The sequence below is a fragment of the Anomalospiza imberbis genome, chromosome 7, assembly GCF_031753505.1.
Source record: "Anomalospiza imberbis isolate Cuckoo-Finch-1a 21T00152 chromosome 7, ASM3175350v1, whole genome shotgun sequence".
NCBI classification, from domain to species: Eukaryota; Metazoa; Chordata; class Aves; order Passeriformes; family Viduidae; genus Anomalospiza; species Anomalospiza imberbis.
The window spans coordinates 6243781-6263705 of NC_089687.1; the positions used below are offsets into that span (position 1 = coordinate 6243781).

The window sequence follows — 19925 nt, forward strand, 5'->3', positions numbered from 1 at the left end:
GAAACGCCAGCAGCTGACAGCCCCTGCTCCGTGGGCATCTATCTGCAGTGTAACACTGCTAAATAGAATCTCATTCTGAAGTTGTCTCACTTGGCATTTTTTTATTTCAACACCTTCTTCATTACTTTATTGGCTTAAACATAAGGGTGACTACCAACGACACGTCCGAACTCACGCTGCTCTGCAAAATCCGTAAGTTCATCTCTAAAACCATGCCTACTGCTGGATGTTCCTGTGTTGGCTGCCCCTGGGGTCCAGAAGCATTTGTGTCCCTACAATCCCCTGGTTAGCTACAGTATAACCCAAGCTGTCTGGGGGAAATGAGAGCAATACTACAGAGTGTACAGAACTTTCCCAGCCTTTTCATTTGCTTAAAGGTACCAGCACCTGTAGTATCATTACCAGAGCTCTCGGCAGCACTGGACCTGTTTTTCTCACATGTGCAAAAGCACCAACAACCTCTGCAGTCACTGAGCATCTGAGGCACCACAGTACGTTTAAGGCTTTTCCTCTTCTTTTCCTCTTGTTATTCTGGGTCCTTTAATGACAATCCTGACACGTACTATACGTACACAGATAACAAGAACATGATACCTGCACAGTCATGGACAGTTTGCATGCCAGAGCTTGGGAAGCACTTTTCAAGGAGAATCCATCTGCAGTAACTAACTCACTTAGAGCTCTAAAGCAGCTTTTTCCTTCACAGGAATGTAGGGAAGTGTCTGTTACATGGAGTCTGAAATTCAGCCTGATGGGCTTACTGCCAGTTTTTGTACAAAACGAGCTTAACACACTACTGGTGGCCACAGTGCAGTTTTAGGTGTCAATCATCCCCTGATTGATGAGATAAGATGTGGCTCTAATACCCAGTTCCTCAGCCCAACCACACACAGCACCTCTGCTCCAGGATGGAGAGAAGGAGGGCCAGGAGGAAGGACATACCTTTCTCATGTCTTACTGAGCCCACAGCCCAAGACTTTTTCTTCAGCAAAATCAATTCTTTTTACACAGGTTTGACAGCAGCAGCCTGAAGGCAAGGAATCCATAATCCACCATGCTCAGATCCATGTTTCAGTGCCCAGCCAACACACAACACACATCATCTGGACTTCCCAGAGCTGCCACAAGTGCTGGGACACTGCTCCACAATTTCAAGGAGCTCACGTAAAAATTGATTCAGCAGAAGCACAGATATCTGTGTCTGTGTTTTCTATAAAAGATAAGCTGAATGATTTCTGATGACCATCTGTTAGGAATGGCTATTTAACATTCCCATTTTGACTGTAATTTCCATCCATTATTTACCAGATCCTGAGCTGTATTTGCCAATGGTTAGAAACATAATTTAAACTACAATATTGTGTCAACAACCACTACATTGCAATGTGGCATTTTGTAACATGCAGATTTAATAGAAGACAAATTCAAGCTTAAAAACTATTTTGTACTGAGGTACAGCATTAAGCATCTCACTCGGGGAGTAGAGAATGACAAGTAGGTGGGTGAACAACCATTTCAAAGGGGATAAGAAACTAACCAGCATCCAACCAGCACAGGGCACAAGCAAATTCCAAAAAAGGCACATCTTTCCCTTTTCTTTTTCTCATTTGCTGGCTCTCAACTCATATTCCTCAAAATCCCATTCGAAAAGGTTTAATTCTGCTGCATTGTTTTTTTCTTTCAGTATATGCATTAGAGCTTGTTTGGTATCTTCTACTCTCTTTCTTCCTAATTTCTTTGTAAAAATATTAGCAAATTTTCCAGGGAGAAGAAACTGTCAGACCTGGAGTGTAATCTGGCATATTCCCACCTATTAGGATTAAACTATGTTTGACCCCCATGTGGTGGGCTCGATGTGGTTAAGATTAATGAGTCAATTATTTATAGCCAAGGTAGAAGGCCCCCAATTGTTTCACTATTTCAGTATTAACCATCACACTCCCTCTGTAGTGTTTGATACCAATAAAATAATTGTGAGCCATTTTCAGCAAGACACCATGAATATTAGATTTACTCCAAAAAAAATACAAAAAAAAAAAAAATCCCTGAGACAAAAAGAAAATGGGATAAGTTAGAGCCATTGGCCTTAAAGCTTTTCATTTGACAAAGTTATGTTCCCACAAGATATTTTACAGTACAGCACCATCAATTGCTGCTGTTTCCCCAGGGATCTGGGCTTACAGCTCCAAACACAGGCATGTTAAGGCACAGACAGTCCCCACAGACCCTCACAGGGAAGAGAAACCCACACACACACAGAAAGACTTCTACACAAGGAGCTCTTCCAAGGTTTGCAGGTCTCTATTCCAACAGACTTCCCCCAGCACAGCTCAGTACTTGCTACTATTGAATACAGACATGGCTATTATAGTGCAGCTCACAGAAGCCCACAGGGAGGGACCAGGTGATGCTCTGCTCTTGAGCAAAGCCTGACAACTGGTTCAGGAGCTGTGCACATGCTGTGACACCCACGCTCAGCAGAACAAGGAATGCAGAACTCCTGACAGAGCCTGGCTGGAGGAATTCAGCCATTTGCTTAAGGTCAAACCACAGGTTTTGTTAAGCATTTCAAACCAGGGACAGTGGCAAGTTCCTCTGAGTAATGTGTGTCTAGGAAACCTCACGTGACATCTCTATCTATGCAATAGATAAAAACCAGTCTTCCTTAGGAGTTACAGGACAGGACTTCTGGTCTAAAAAACACCTGAAAGAATGTGGAGATATACACCTTTGGAATTTCCACATCCTAAAAACTCAGAGTGTAATCTCACTTTAAGAGCTGGTCCAAATTTATACTGAAAAAATCTTTAAAGTTCTCAATATATAAGCTTATGTAAGATGGACTTTAAATCAGCAGCTTTTATAATATGCACTTCAGTTCACCAGAGGTAATCAGTAGACATTTTTAACAAAGTTCATTATAAACCCTTTTAAACATGAACTACATTTGAACTTCCATATCTTATATGGCAATGATTCGCTTCAGTTATTCTCTTAATCCAAATAAAGAAAATGGATCAGCCATAAAGCCCTCCAAACCAGGTAATCAGAGCAAATGCTTTAAATTGAGGCAGAGCTGCAGAAGTTGCACTTTAGGCTTTGGTCTGATTTGAGGAAGTTAGTTTTGCTGCTTTGTTCAATTTTAGCTGAAAATGTAAAACACAGAAGCATGGCTTGCTCTAGTTCTGGTCCCCAGCCCTGGAGCTCGTTGTTTGAGTTTCACTGATGGACATCACCAGCCCAGGAGCAGGACTGCCACATCTTGGGAGCAAGTGCCTCCAGAAGAATGGGTTGCTCCACCTCCCCAGCCATGCCTGCCCTCACCTTCTGCTCAGTTCACCAACACAGCACTCATGGGAGCTGCTGCACACCTGCCATGAGACTCCCAGCGGAGGCAAAGGACCAGCTCCCAGGTTGAGTCAGACACACTGCGACAGCATCCCAGCTGCTGCACAGGGGCTCCCCAGGCCCTCTTCAATTTTTATGCCAAGTGAAAAGCAGGCTCAGTGCCCTAGGAACCTCTGCCACGTTCACTGGAGCACAAGGGTGATAAAAATGACAGAGCTGTTCTTGGGGAAGAATTCAGAGAAGCCACACACTGCTAAGGACTTCTGGGCACTGCTGTGTGGGAGAGGGAGTACAGCTCCCATTCAACAAACCACACACCACTCACAATCCTCTGCCCTGATTTTGGGAGGAGAGGCCTCAGTGCCCTATAAATCAGCAATCAGAGCAAATGTCACCTGTCCCAACTACAGGAACAGTTGCATTCTGGAAAGGTTTTGCTGTCATCTTCAACAACAGCAGGATCAATCCTATCAGATGTAAACTTCCTGAAAGAGTGATAACCACAAGGTGACATTCCCTAACTGAAGTTGCACAAAGCACTTTGCAGTAATCATACTCTGAAAGTAAATAAAAATACTTTTAAAAGTTAACAACTTTTTCCTTTTACATGAGCAGTCTTCAGAAACACTATGATTATTAAAAGCCAATCAGATAGCTACTACAAGAAGAAAATATGTGGAGTTTAGTTATCAAATTTCCTTAGGGGAAAGTGTTAGAGATTTTTATATGAACTTATCTCTTACTTTTAGCATTGAATTCAAGATTCAGTCAAACAAAAAACAAAATAAAATGCAAGCTCCCTGTTACTTCCATAGGTCTTTTAGTTAAAAAAAAAAAAAATTTAAAATTTAACAGAATATAAAACGAGCCAAGCTGGAAACACACACATCTTTCCAGTGCTCTAGCAAGGGGTGGTTTTCTTCATTAAGCACAGTAATAACACATTTGTGAGGTCTCTGTGCCCCCCACTACGTATGTGGCAAGTTAATGAGACTCTGCTGAGGGTTCAGCCTGTGGCTACAGCAGAGCCTGTGTGTGTGAGATGTGGCTGATGCCACGTGGCACCTTCTCCCTGACTGCAGGAACAGCCATCAGGGAAACGGGAGGGGAGATGCATAGAAACTTCCCACAGCCACCTTTAGCTATCAGGAGCAAGGTAGAAGACACTACATTAGAGTAAATAATCAATTCTGCAGAATTTATAATCAGTCAGCAAGTGATGGCATTTGGTGCAACCAGGAAACCAAAGCCTGTCTGTAAAATATTTTGTCAACGACAAGAAAGAGTCTTTAGGAAAATTTCTTAAATCTTATCCCCTTGCTTAGACTAACCAAAAAAAAATGCATTTATATGTTCTTTTGGATCAATGGCAGAGGAGGAAGGGAAAACAACCAGCACAACATGAAAGACAGCAAGCAGAGCTGGCGTGGTATGGATTGTGCAGGTGCAGCAGCACAGCTTCATGGCCCATGGTCCTGAACTCTTGGTAGTCACCCCAAGAACAACCAACAACTGCAATTAAAATTCCTCTATCAATGAAAACTTAGATTTATTTACATCTATTCATACCTGTTATCTGCAAAATCTACTGCAAGTGTTTAACTTACTGCCCTGTTTATAACATGGCTTAATTAGGCCCCAAGGGTGACTTTTAATCTAATTTACACCAAATAGATCCTAAATCACCAGCACTCACTCAGATATACTCCAGAGTAAACAAGGTAAGAAGTTACACAAAATGCCTAACACAAACATTTTTGTTTCCTGGGTTTTGTAATAGCCAAAATCTTCTATAAATTTCTCTCAAGCAAAGTTTTAAATCATTTTTTCTCTACAGACTCAATTCACCACTTTGCAGTGCAGTCTATAACCTGCTGCTTTAACCTACAAAAACTGCAGGGACAGGGCACTGCTGCTCGACAATCACAGAACTACTGACAAGAGGGAAAAATTAATCCACACAGAGTGCCATACTGCTGCTGACAGACTGCTAATGGTTTAGCTGGCTTAGGTGAAAGTTTGTGTAGCTGTTTCTGTGACTGAGTGCAGGTAAAGCAGCGCTGTCCCCCAGGACACCTCCACCACAGCCACTGCTCAGGTGCACAGGGCAGGGCTTCCTCCTGGTCAGGGTTCATTAAAGAAATCAGTTCTTCCTGATCCGAGCTCACTTCAGGAATGATTCCCATCTGCAAGTGGGATCAGAGCCCTGCCTTCTCTCTGTTTGCATTTTGCTTGGGGTAGATAAATGCTGCCGCAGGGGACACACAGGGATCCAAAACCTCCCTCCACCCCTGCTGCACTTCCCCGGCAAAGCCACAGCCTCCTCCAGTCCTGCTGCCAGCAGCGCTGCCCATCGCCTGGAAAGGCAGGAGAAGGTGTCTGACATGCTCTCCTCCTGTGCCCCAGAGAAATGCATTAGCTGCCCAATAAACCTGGTTATCTATTGAACAGACAAGCCAGAGTCCTGCGAGCCTCCTCAAAATCAGGTTGGGAACGTCCCGGCAATTGTATTACACAACGCTGCCCAATTCATCTTTTTATTCAAAACCACTCCTTACAGAAGACAAATGAAAAGCTGAAACAACAGAATCCCTCATTGCTCCCAGCATTCTTCATTGCTAGCAAAACTGTTCCAGTAACAGTGGAAGACAAATGAGATTATTTCAAGGCTGCAGGCATAAATTATGAATATAAATGCTATGGAATAAGTTCCTTCCCACTGCCCCTGCTCACATGCGGTCAGGGAAGCAAAATGTGTGCAGGGAGATGAACAGGATAAAGCCAAACAGCATTTTAAGTCTTGCCCTCAGGAACTAACACTTGATGTGTGTGTATATATATATATATATATATATATAATGTGTGTTTGTGTGTATTTCTGTATTGTTTTATTTATTTATTTTTAAGATTGTGCCCAGGCAAAACCTCTGCTTTCAAATTTTTTCCCATTTCTCAACACCTGGGCAATTAAAATTAAAGCAGAGGTTCACTTTACAACACCATAGCCCTGGAGTCCCTCATTTTTTAAAAAGTTTGCTCTGTAAAGCCTGAAACATACAGTGCTCTGAGGTTTTTTCCCATTATCATTTTTCAAAGCTTGGCTCTGGGTTTGGTTTGGAGGGGTTTATTTGTCTTTAATTTCTATGCTAAAGTGCTGAGAGGTACAATAAGAATAGGTGCACACTGTTAATATTGCAACTTCTCTGCGGATTTATTTGAAAAACAGTGGAAAGACTAAAATGAGTAAAGACTGTAGTTTTCCTCTTCATTAAACTTCTCCTCATCCATGCATAAACACCTAATTCTCCACTGAGCTTCCCAGAGTATTAAAGTCATTTGAGAAAAAACACAGACAGCATCTTACTTACATTTTGTTGTACAAAAACACAGTTACTGCTCTGCAGCAGGACAGCAGCAGCAACAGGCACTGCCACCACCCTGCTTGGAAAGGAAGGTTATCCAGCTGACAATCAGGCTGGAACTTTTCCAGAAGAGATGACAAGAAAACAGATGGCCTTCTTCTAAGAAATCCAATCCCAGACTCATAGAAGGGTTTGGGTTGGAAGGGACCTTAAAGCTCATCTTGTTCTAACCTCCTGTCATGAGCAGGGACACCCTTCTCTGGACCAGGTTGCTCCAAACCTCATCTTGTGGCAGCAGCTCTCTGGCCACAGAGAGCAGGCACAGACTTTCCCAGGCATTTTCCTGGGGAAAACTGTGAGAAAATCAGAGAAAAAATTCTTATCCCCACTTGTTGCACCTGCTGTTGTGCACATGTAGAATGTGTCATGGGGATTTGTTTACCAAAAAGTGATTTCTTAATTAGACACTGGATGGTGTTTAAATTAATTGACCAATTAGGTCAAAGCTGTATCGGACGGGCTGTAAGGGATACTGAGTTTCTTAATAAGTACAGTATAATATAGTATAGGATGATTTAATAGAGCAATTGATCAGCCTTCTGCAATCATGGAGTCAATGCTAATTATTACCCAGCTGGGGGCCTGCAGCAACATCATCGGACCTGTTCCTGAACATTTCCAGGGATGAGGCAGCCATGCTTCTCTGGGCAGTGTCTTCCTGGTCCTGTCACTCCAGGCCCTTGTCCCGAGTCCTTCTCCAGCTCTCTTGGAGCCCCTTTAGGCACTGGAAGGTGCTTTAAGGTCTCTCTGGAGCCTTTTCTTCTCCAGGCTGAACAGTCCCAGCTCTTCCAGCCTGTCCATAGCAGAGGTGCCCAAGGACTCAGAGCATCTTCGTGTTCTGCTCTTGACTTGCTCCCTGTCCTTGGACTCACTCCATAACCCTTGCACTCCCTCCAGGAAAAAGCAGCAGGGCAAGGAATCAATGAACCTTTGTAGGAACAGCACACCCAGCCCTTTTGTAGGGCAGCTTCTGAATAATGAGCACAAAGGGGAAGCTGGAGGAGAAACAGAAGACTCCAGGGAGTACAAGGACAGCAGGCCAAGGCGCCGGGACAGAAATGTGCACACAGCACTGAGGCTCTCCAGAGTTCACTCATGAACCCATCCTAGGGAATGTCCTACTGCATCCCAGGGACGTCCTCCAAAAATAAATTGTTTTGTGATTGCCAGTGCTTAAGTATAAGCTTCAGGGTTTTTTTTTTAAACTTCCATGGACCCGCCGTCAAGCTTTCTTCTCTTACAGCTGAACAGCAAAATCACAGCAATTATAAAGTTGTTTTAAAGTTGTAGCTCACTTTGGAATGCACAGGCTACTTTGATTCTGATAACCATGGTAATCACAACTTTCTGCACTTAAAATGTATCCCTGGATTTAATATTGTATGTAGAGAAACAAAGCAACAGCTTAGAATTAGGTTTAATCCATCAACCCTTTAGTTCAAGGCTGGCTGAACAAAATAATGAACATGTGGTTATGGAAAAAACAATGATTATGGATTGAAACTTGAAAAAAGCAGTACTTTCAATAAAATATTACTTCTTGAAATCTATCAGTTGCATTGATTATACAGTCTCACAGCATTTTTTCCTACTTAAATATTAAAAATCACATTAAAAAGTTGAGGCATTAGTTATGGATGTTGATTGCTTTGTTCTAAAGTCAGCAACAGTTGCTCTGCTAAGCTTCTTCAGCCTCAGGAAACATTCACCCATTTGACTTTCACCACACCATTTGCACAGAAAATAACAACTGCCATAGAAACAACTCTACAAAAATAAATTCTAAGAAATATTACATTTGAGAATTCTGTCTTTTATGTGACAGCTGGAGCGCAGCAATGTTTTGAATGGAAGCAGCAGTCTGTGCCTTTATCCAGATATTCTGCTCATGGACCCCAGCCTTTACTCAGGTAAAAGATTCCTGTGGTTACTTTAAGCATGGACTATCATTAAGATAAACCAATAAAAGCCAATTAATGCCACAACATACCACATGTGGTTTATATACAACATTTCTGTGACAGCTACACACAAAGGTAAGCTGTTAGTTCTAGCAATTAGCAGTTTTCATTCTTTGCTAAAGTAATGGCACTAACCCAGAGAGAGAAAGGTGATGAAGATCCCACCATGGCCATTAGTAATCCAGCCAACAAACTCCTGCTCTCCTATAAAACCCACCACAGCAGTGCACAATCCAGGGACACCTTTTCAGGTAAAATTTAAGTATAAACCAACATATATAAGATAATGAGGCCATTTCTATCACCCCACACCACCTCCAGCTTCCAGTAAACACATGAAATACTCAAGCTTTGCTGTTATAGTTCATGACGTTACCCCAGTACCTCACTAAAATCACACATCTGTAACTCTGAGTGGGTGTTTAATCATTTCAGTGCAGGTTCTGTCACCAAAGTTTTGCTGTTGTTTTAGACCAAAAGTTAAAAGCAGTGAAAACCCAACAGTCTCCAACTGTATTTAAATCATGGGAGACCAACTTAGAATCACAAAATGGTTTGGGTTCAAAGGGACCTTAGAGACCATCTAGTTCAAAATCCCCTGCCATCAGCTGGGATACCTTCAACGAGACCAAGCTGCTCCAAGTCCCATCCAGCCTGGCCTGTAACACTTCCAGGACATCCACAGCTTCCCAGGAACCCTGTGCCAGGGCCTCACCACCCTCACAGGAAAGGATTTCTTCCCAATATCCCATCTAACTCGGCCTTGTCAGTGTGAAGCTGTTGCCCCATGTCCTACCACTGCGGGCCCTTGTCCAAAGTCCCTCTCCAGCTCTCCTGGAGCCCCTTCAGGTACTGGAAAAAGTTCCAAAGTCTTTTAAAGCCTGAGGGTCAGTCATTAACCTTCCTCCCAACAGTTCAGCACTGGCTCAGCACAGCTACCATATGAGATGTTAACAGTCATAGTATCTTTGCTAAAGGTTAATCACATCAATTCCTTTTTTCTAAAGCAGAGATAAAGATCTATTGGACTGTTCATTGCTCCTCTCTCAAAACAGAGGGGAGATTGCTGAGAAAAATCTTCAGTTAATCACCTGGAGGAATAAAAAAGCAAGGAATTTTACATTATTAATGAAAATCCAGGCAATTAGATAAGTAATAGCTTCCTTCCATTGCATAATACAGTTTAAGTTGCTTATAAGGCTTCCTAACGGACCACATTTCAAGCCAAATTAAAGCAGCTTTCCCAGTTATAAGTCTTGTCTTATGCACTCAGGAGCTGCAGGTTGCATCTATGACTGTCATTAAAACTGAACTGGAGTGGTTTATTTCATCCTGTAACTTTTTAATATTCTGGTGGATTATGAAGGTTATCCCTCTCACATATATTTTACATCAAAAACATGAGAGAGATGCACCTCACCACAGCTCCTTATTCAAAATACTCAACTGAATATCCGAATACTAATCCAAGTCCTAGATCTGAACGAAGCCAGGAAGAGTTGATCTAAATGCAGGCATCCCTCATCCTAAGTAAATCTAAATCTCCACCCTCATCCTACCAGCTACAGTCTCTCTGGTGAATTACCAGAAATTCCACTGGGAACATGAAAAAATTATTGAAGAACTTCAGTCAAGACCAGAATATTTCATTAAGCTGTCTCAGTTGCAATTAGAGTTTTCAGATAAAAAAGTATTTTGCATAAGGATGCTGGAAAAAGTTTTAGACATTCAAAAGATAGAATCTGTCCCTGCGGGTGCACATATGCAATTCAGAAACTGGGAGGAAGGATTCATCTGCTGCAAAGTCAGAGGAAGAACTGAAACTCACTTTGCAATACAAACAGTCTTCACAAAGCGAAAGATCTCTTAGCATAGTATTAGGAAAATAAATATAAATCTTGGGTAGACTTTCCCACTCAGTGGGCTTCAGTTTCCCATATGAGGAATGAGCACAAGTTACAGTTTGCTGTATTAAGCAATTCTTCTTCTCTCTGGCACACAACAGTCTTCACTGAATATTCCTGGGTCTGTGCTATGCACCCCAGACAGCCTTCGCTATATGTGACAAAACTTAGATAATTTAATATAAAAATAATTATCACACACACACTCTGATAATATTCATAGGGAATATGTGATGCCTGGCTAAAAAAAAAAAAGGACAAAAAAAGAGTGCAAATCCTGTACATGAACTGGCCTCAAAGTCACTGGTCTTAAAAAAAAAAAAAAAACACTTTATGTAGTTCTCATTAATATTCTGCTCAGAAATGACCAACAAACAGAATAATGAAACTACTAAATGTCAGGATGTGACATACTGGCAGAATTTATAGCATGCTAGCACTAGAACACTTATACAACACTATGTTCATTTTTAGTAAGTCTTGCTGCTTTTTACAATAATTCACACTTTTTAAAAGATGTAGCTTTATGACGCCCCAATGAAACCTGGAATTCCTTTTAGGTTTCATTAATTCAACCACAACATTTATTACAATAGTAATTAACAACAGCACCACTTTTGGAAAAAACCTAGCTAATGTATTCAAGGAACATAGCAAAGGAAGAACTGCCTGCAACACTGAGCTCAGTTCCACAGCCACAGAGTGGTGTGGTGGAAGTTTAAACTACAGTTAAACCATAAAGCTTCTCTGCATGCCTCCTCAAACACTGCCAGCAACTGCAAGCACCCAGTAACAAACCAAGCCCAGAGTAAAACACAGTCAGGGCAGCAGAATGAAACAGGAACACACAACAGTTCACGGGCATCACCATCCGCTGGGTCGAACATCCAAATGATCCAGGAACAGACATGACCCCATGTGCTACAGAAGAAAGCCAAAAATCTCATCTTTCTTTGCTCAAGATGAACATGCTTTCCATTCCTTAATCCTCATAATCCAATTAACCCGAGCCCAGAGACACCAGCACACATCTGCTGTGACCTAAATCTAACACACTGCAGACAACATAACCAAACCCTACAAAATCCCATATACTCAAAGTAATATGCCAAAGAGTGAAACTCCCTTGGGTACAGCAGCAGAAAGAGAGAGATTTCAGATACAAAATTTCTCAGACTGAGATGCCGCTCATCCCAGGACATCTCTCATTATTGTTTAAACCCTCAGTTTCCAGGCTAAAATAATTTTTGACAAATGTGTGCCCAGGTCGGCTGTTGTCACATCATTCATCTTGAGATGTGGAGTTGATCTTTCCTTCACCTTATCACTAACTTATGGAGAGGTAGGAGACAGGATGGAAGAGGGAGGATAAGCAAATAGGGCAGAACCATCACATCACCTCTCCTGATGTCTGGAATGACACACACACACAGAGTTCCCACACACACATTCCTCAAAGCATCTTAGGAACAACTGCTACGGCTCATAATGAAGTTTTTGCCCCTGCCCAAAACAGGGGGTTGGACCCAGGAGGTCTTTAAGGTCCCTTCCAACCCAAAAGCTTCTGTGATTACTGGGACACAAAACTTAAGCTTGTGAATACAACCCCAAACCCTGGGGCGTTGGACCAACAGATAACGCGATGCAGCCTCACACCACATGTACATTTTGATTTTCCTGAGGCCTTATGAACCCACAACAATTTCACAGAGGTAGTCCATTTCCATGTCTAAAGCTCTGCCTTGGCATCTTTTATAGTGCAGTCACCTGTTCTGAAATGGATTTACGGAGTGTCAAAACAGACCTAAGTGTTTTGGCTGACACATCCCTCTTACACTTTCTCCTCAACAGACAAGGACTACTTTACACATCATAAAAGAACATCTTCACTTCTTCTGGTAACTGTCTCCTTCAAAGTTGTCTGTAAATCTGACAAAGATTCTACCAACCTGAACCATTTCCATTTGCATGGGTTTAATACCAATTTTCATACAGACTTATCACACAGAAGGAGCATTTCCTGCTCTCCTCCGCCTTACAGACTTTTTACACTTCCAGCACTCCTTCAGAAAACAGAAGTCAGAAACAGGTCCTCAATGCACTTATATGTAAAATGACTCAGAAGAGCCTGGTGTAGCCACATGATTATCAAGGGCCCTCTTCCTGGATCAGGAGTGATGGGAAACAAACTAAAAGTATTTTTATTTAAGTCTCTTCCCTCCTTCCAATTCATTTAGCAACAGGTCACTAGACTGCCCAAAAACAGTCTTTAAGTGCAAATGCAGGGTTTTATCATTTCTCCACCACTCCACTGCAGTACAGCTGGCCAATTAAATATTTAATACAAAAGTCCTCAATATTTAATTAGGGACAAATAGCACTCTTTCGCACTTTCCTTGAATTTGAAAACAACCTCTCCTGTTCTACCTACACATGAACATTTAATATGACAAAGATGTACTTAAAGTTATTAGAAGTCTGTTGATAACAATATTACAATGAATTAACATCTTGTCAGACTGCTGCACATTACAGTCTTACTACTTTATCGAAAAATGGATTAAAATAATGCTTTTGCTGGTCTCAATCAAGTAACGAGGAAAATACACTTGGCTATTTAGGAAAATATAGAGGAACTTTGAAACAAAATGTAAAAGATGTCATTTATTCTCTCATAGCATATTTATAGTGAAAGATATCATTGAAAATATTTCAAAAACTTTTTAAATAACTAAATCTGTCATAGCACATTCATAGTGAAAGGTATCATTTAAAAGACTTTAAATACATATTAAATAACCAAAACATCATATAAACTTTTTTATACGTCGTGGCTAGTATTATTTGGAGATTCTTTCTTATTTTGATGACACGCCCAGTGCTGTAACAACAGGAGGCAATTCCACATTAAGAATGATAGCTTCCACCACAAAAAGGCTTTAACAACATAGATTGGACCTGTTAGTGTCAGAATTCTTTACTATTGGGCTAAAAACTTCCAATAATGCTGATTGAGCAACTAACACAAGCAGCCAGCAATCCAACATATTCCCACCCAGAATCAGAGGATGAAGGAGTCATTTCAGGGCTGCTTCACCACCGTGAAAAGTATTTCCAAGGATGAATACCTGAACCTTCACTATCATCTATAAAATCAAATTCAAAAGAGCTTCTGGAGGCAACTTTTTTTATTCTAAAATGATAATCTTACACACTGGGAAACACAAGTAATTAGTAAATTATCTAGTACTAGTTGCAAATCAGTTATCTATTTTTCCCACACACATTTTAATTTACATAGCTCTAAATGAAAAAAGATGATACAGGGACTTCGTAACTCTAAGAAACCCTGGGGTTTTAGTAAAAAGGCAAAACAACTCCCAAACCACTCAGTTTTTGCTGTTTCTCTGTGTTCATGTGACATGTCCACGTGTGGTACTTCCACCCACCAGGCTGCCAGGCTGGTCTGCATGTGGAATGACAGCCAGGACACACCTGCAACCTGAACTACCAGGAACTGCCAACAACTCTGAAGACATCTTTTCAGCTCAAGAATCAATTATCGTCTCTGAATTCAACCTTCACAACATCAAAGACAACATTAATTTTAACATGAAATACATGTCAAATAACATTAGTGCATCCATTATCATCACCATCGTTGAGCAGTGTGTTATCCTCACTCAATGTCAGGTTGTTTGGAGGGTAGGATCCCTGTCGGAGGTTACCGGGATGGAGCCGTGACAGAATAATGAGGGAATTGATTAAGAAACACTTGCCAGCAGCTCTTTGAAGTGGTTTCTCCTCAGAACAGACCCTTGGAAAGCCAAAAAAAAGCAGGTTTGGCAGTGGCACTTTGTAGGCAGAAGAAACCAGGGTAGGAGGAGTTTCTCTCCAAAGCCCCAGGAGAGGGATGTGCCCTTAACTGCATCTCCTGCACGTGTCCAGCACTGCCTCCAGCACAGTGGTCAGCTAAGACATCTCTGATGGCAGTGAGCCCCACCTCCCTTAAGCTCAACTGCTCCTCTTAGCTCTGCTATCCATATTTTTCTTTTCATCCTACTACTTACTGTATTATTCCAAACAAGAACAATCTTGAAAAAATGTCTGTAAAAACAAACAGCTTAAATATGAGGTGTCCCCGTGATGGAACGCAGGACAAGATTTCCCAGGTCAAAGCAGACATCTATTAGACCTTTGGGTTGTTTATTAGCAGGGGATTTTTTTGGTTTGGGATTTGTTAGGGGGAACAGGGGGTCAGTTTACTTGTTTGTGGTTTTGTTTTCATTGGTTTTGATTAAATGCATGAAAGTGGAAAACATACTCATGCCTTAATGCCTTTGAACAGAAATTGCCTTATAAGCCAACATGTTGTTTATACTATCAATTATTAACCTCTTCCTCCCCTTTCTACTGTAAACATGGTGAAATTACAGAAAGAAAAGCTTTGATTTTATTAACTGTTAACATTTACACAGGGATTTCTGATACCTGCCTTACTGGAGATGAAGACCAATCTTCCACACTGCTGAGTAGCTCCTATTTTCTTCCATATAATCAAAAAACATTATTTAATCTCCAAAGTCCTATCATACGACCATTTCCTTCTTCTATTAAAGAAGGTGAGGCCAAACAAACATTCCCAGCACTTGGTGGAGAGGTTTGCAATAATCCTGAGATCCCCACGGGATCTATTCTAGGAGTAGCTCACTAAAACACTGCTCTCTCACACTGACAAATCTCTCACAGAAGATGCTCCAAGTCTCAAGTTCAAAGTCACGTGGGGCTTTTAAATTCTGTTTACTACCTCAAAAGATTTCTCTGAACAATTTTATGACCTGCTTCAAGATCTGCAATGTCGTTTAGCCCATTCTGGACTTTTAGAGCAATTTTCCACTTGTTTTTAAACAGCCTAACATTACCTAAACCTACAACACAGCATGTGATGCTTGTTGCCATGTAATTGTATGTGCAATTGCTTCTGCAGAGTTAAAGTTTCTTTCCTGTAAATACCTTATACATTATTTAATAGTATATATTGATACCAAAGTACCTATATATAGTATCCTTATAAATATATTATTAACTCCCTGCTTTACAAGGGCTGTCTTCAGTTCATTCTCATCTCTACATCTGCTGCCACTCAAGTACTGTCGTGGTCAAAGTCTAAAGTAGCAAGAAGGAACCAGGAAGGAGAAGGTGAGGTGGAAACATGAACAGACAAATTCCTGAGTGAGGCAACCAGCTCCCTTATGGATGCCATTAAGCCTCTGTGGAAGAGTAAGTGCTTAGACATTAAATTTTTTGCATCCAAAACAATAGTAAAGCAGGATAAATGATGACAAATTAAACTAAACACAGTATCAATTCCTATCTATTAAACAGATTATGCAAATTCTGTTGTATTTCATGTTATCATACCTCATTTGTTTTAGTTACTTCAAATATTCATGTTTTAACTAAATAATTACTTGAAAACTCTGGCATAAATACAGGCATATATTTAAAGAAGCTAAAGATGCACAGAAAGAAGCTTTTTGGACTAATGTGCAGCTTTGCCAGTCTCTGCTTGTGCTCTTGCAGGAGAGCTGAGGATGTGGCTGTGTGTGCTGTGTCAGCCTGGCACAGGGAGCAGAGATTCATCAATCCAGCCACTTGTGACACCAGCAGCAATCCCAGCACACAACAGCAGCCATCACTCCCCAGCAAACACCCAATATTGAGACATAAAAGAGCTAAATAAGTTAGAGACGCTCTGTTGAGCACCGAGGGCAGTCTGCCTTGCAGGATCCTGTTTGCTGCCCACAGCATCCCTCACTGCTCTGGAATTGTTCCAAGTATAATCCACAGATCAGACAGAATAGTTCACTTTTTTTTATCCTAACCAGAAAACCAGAAGTATTTCCTCATCGTTATTTCAAGAGAACAGAATTTTAGAGTCATCCTGTAAAACAGAAAAATACCACGTACTGTCAGAAAATGTATTTCTTAGACTTCCTTGCTTGTCCTCACTGAGATGATGGCTGTATTTTTGGAAATGGAACTACTACTGAAAAAGTACCCACCTTCCAAGGCTAGTCAAATGAAACACCTTTGTAATGTAAAAAACATTTCTCTCATAGCAACAATAACTCCAGACCAACCTAACTGGGGCAATTTCAAAGTAGAACCACAGCGGAAGACCCACAGACTGCAAGAGGGGAAATAGGAGGATGAAAGCCTTTCCTACTTTCTTTTGATTTGCTATAGGTTATCCTTGTAGTTTCATCTGCCTCAGGAAAACAGGTTTCATTTGTTATTACTTATAAAGCATATTAAATTTTGAAACAATTACAGAAGTCTGAACTTTGTTGCATTTTAAAAAGTGAATGTTTTTCAAGGGACTTTTCTCTTTTTACTAATAAACTGAAATGTTTAGCATCTTCACACCAGCAGTGCTTTCCCATTCTCTGAGATTATGGAAAGGTTACAGAATATACACATGAGATAACTGTGAAACCCAGAGAGGCACAAGTATATACACATAGCTCTTCCCTCCACAGGAATACCAAGATTTGAGAGTAACTCTTTATCCAGTGTGAGGCACAGAAATCAAAACTGCACATCAGAGAATGTGATCCCTCCCAAGTACTTTTAATATTTTCATGCACAGTTCAGTCCCATCATGATGCACCTGCTATCCACTGTTCAGTACTGTAAAGGATTTGAGGGTTTCCAGTATTTGGGCTGTGGTGCAGACAGGGAATGGAATGGGATGAAGGCTTTCCACACATTCAAAAGAAAATAAAAATTCCATTTAGTCTTACTTTCAATTAGTCTGCAAGTGTTAAAGGCCTTTGCAAACACAGCTTTTTGTTTTTTAAAGCTCCATTAGCACAAATGTCTCCATCTGAGGCACACACCAGGGTAAGTGGTTTTCCATCTCCAAGTAATTCCAGGTACTAGGGAGGCCACATAACTCTGAACACTCCAGGGCCTTAAAGAACTCAAGTTAACACAGAGGGGGGAAAAGACAAAGACTGAAGCACAGCAAGTATTTCTACATCAAATCATAAAATTATTTGCCTATGCCCACGCTGTGAATCAGCAACAAAGCAGTCTTGGCTCCAGAACCCACAAGCTTCCAGCAATGTGCCATATTAACTCAGTTTTAAACCAGAAACGACTGCCTTTGAGTGCTGCAAAACTAAATCAGTCGCTGATTGACTAGTGAGAAGGTCCTGATTTATAGTGTGCCTGAACTGACCTGAAGTAAGTGACAGCTCTGACTAAAAGAGAGGATCAGTGAAGCCAGAGATTAAGCTCTGTTTCAACAGAAACAGCCTACCAGGATACCTTCCACAAACGAGCAGATGTTTGAAAACTCAGGCTGTGATTCTGTGAATTGGTTAAGAAAAGGATGATATGAAAATCTGGAATATCAAAATATTTATACTAAAAGCTGGAAGCAAACTTTACTCATGCTTTTTCATTTTTGCTTAAATTCTTTCAAGGCATGTTGATAGCCTATTTCCAGACAGTGCTTCTATACAGGGGGAAATTTATTTAAAGCTAAGGACAGGACCTCTGCTTTTGCATTCCCATTTATATCAACAAGAAACCTCATACTGACTTCAGTGGGTTTCAACATTTTCCCATCTTGCATTTCATCTTTTGGATGTGTCCATGAAAAGTGATGAGTGGAAAAAGTGGCATAGAGAATGAGGACAGAGCAGAAAAGCTGTCAGTTCACTGAAAGGTCTTCACTTGAGGTTATATTTCATACACATTTGTCTTACAGAAACTAAACTTTATTACCATAATGTTTCATTAGAATAAGGATATCCATGAGTTATGGCTTCTTAGAGGTTTTATGGACTGGTTCAGTCACACTACATCAGGTACCTGTCATTGTGACATGGCCTCAATCAAGGACCGGTAATTAGCAATGAGTATTTTAAGCATTTCTGTTTGGAATGACAGCTTCTACACAGCAAGGTACAAGATTCAGTAGAGGAGACCCCTTACACAGAGACAGTCAAGTCACCAAAGAGATGTAGGAGAAGAGTTTCATCCTTCTTTGAGGTGAGGAGTAATTAAGTAATTGCTTAAATATAGGAAATTATACACACTTGGATCTGCAAAGGATCATAGAATTGCCAGGGCTGGAAGAGCCCTTTGAGATCATCCAGTCCAACCATCAGCCCAGCACTGCCACTGTACCCCTAAACCACTAAACCTCATCATCCAGCTCCACCTGAACACCTCCATGGATGGTGACTCCACTACCTCCCTGGGCAGCCTCTTCCAATGCCTGACCACCCTAACAGCGAAAAACTTTGTTCTTACACCTAATTGAATTTCCCCTATCTCTCCCCATTTCCTCGAGCCCTCTCACCTGCATAAATAAAAAGAAAAAGCATCATCTATTTGAGTTCACTGGTCACGCTAACCCCTGAGTAAGAAAAATAAACTCAATTATAGTTAAAAGGTTACATTTGTCTGCATCTTTCATCAGACTGGCCATAAACACCAGCATACTCATGAATATTCTCCAGTTAACACTATGGGAAGCATCAAGAATGCAAGAGGAACACTTGACCCCCATCACATCAAGAGAGGCTCCCACACATCACACTGACAAATCTTCCCATTTTAACCATTGCAAATGAATGAGGAAGTGAAGATTTTCTCTCATTTCTCCATCCAGGATTTTACTATTTCAGATCTTGCAGATAAATGACTATTTGCATTTTACCATTTGAATTAAGCATGATCTCTAGTTTATGTAATTCTCTTTCAGCATGGCAAATCTAGTGAGTGAGGGCAGCCATGACCTGGCAGTGGGTGCCCTTGCTCAGACCCAAGTTTTCCAGAGTGTGCAAAGGCTAAACATACTCCCCTCCTGGTACTGCCAAGGTTAGGGGATTCCTCCCAGCTTAAGGATCAAGATGAATAAAAAATTGTTGATAACCAGAAATGCTCTCAATTATAGAAAACAAAATACTGCAAAGCATATTTGACTCTTGAGCATCTCCAGGGAATTTATTTACAGCATCTTGTCAAAATGAAACATCAACAGTGGTGCCCTGAAAAGCAAATATATTTTTCCCCATTTCTTTAGACATTTCGCATATTTCTCTCACACTATTTTCCTATTGGAAACCCCACTTCACTAAGTGTATCAAAGCCATCATCACCCCTTATTCAAGAATCTTCACAAACTGCTTGCTCTCATGACATCTATCAGGTGTAATGTTAACGATTATGGGGAGATTGAGTTCATCTTTTGGTCTTCAACCAGGTAGTTC

At 41.0% G+C, this 19925-nt stretch overlaps 1 protein-coding gene across 4 annotated transcripts in view; it reads right to left on the minus strand.

Annotated features, from left to right (window-relative positions):
* The window catches only part of THSD7B (thrombospondin type 1 domain containing 7B), a 378906-nt gene that overhangs the window by 261895 nt on the left and 97086 nt on the right, over nt 1-19925 (minus strand). The gene's annotated exons all lie outside the window — the stretch shown is intronic.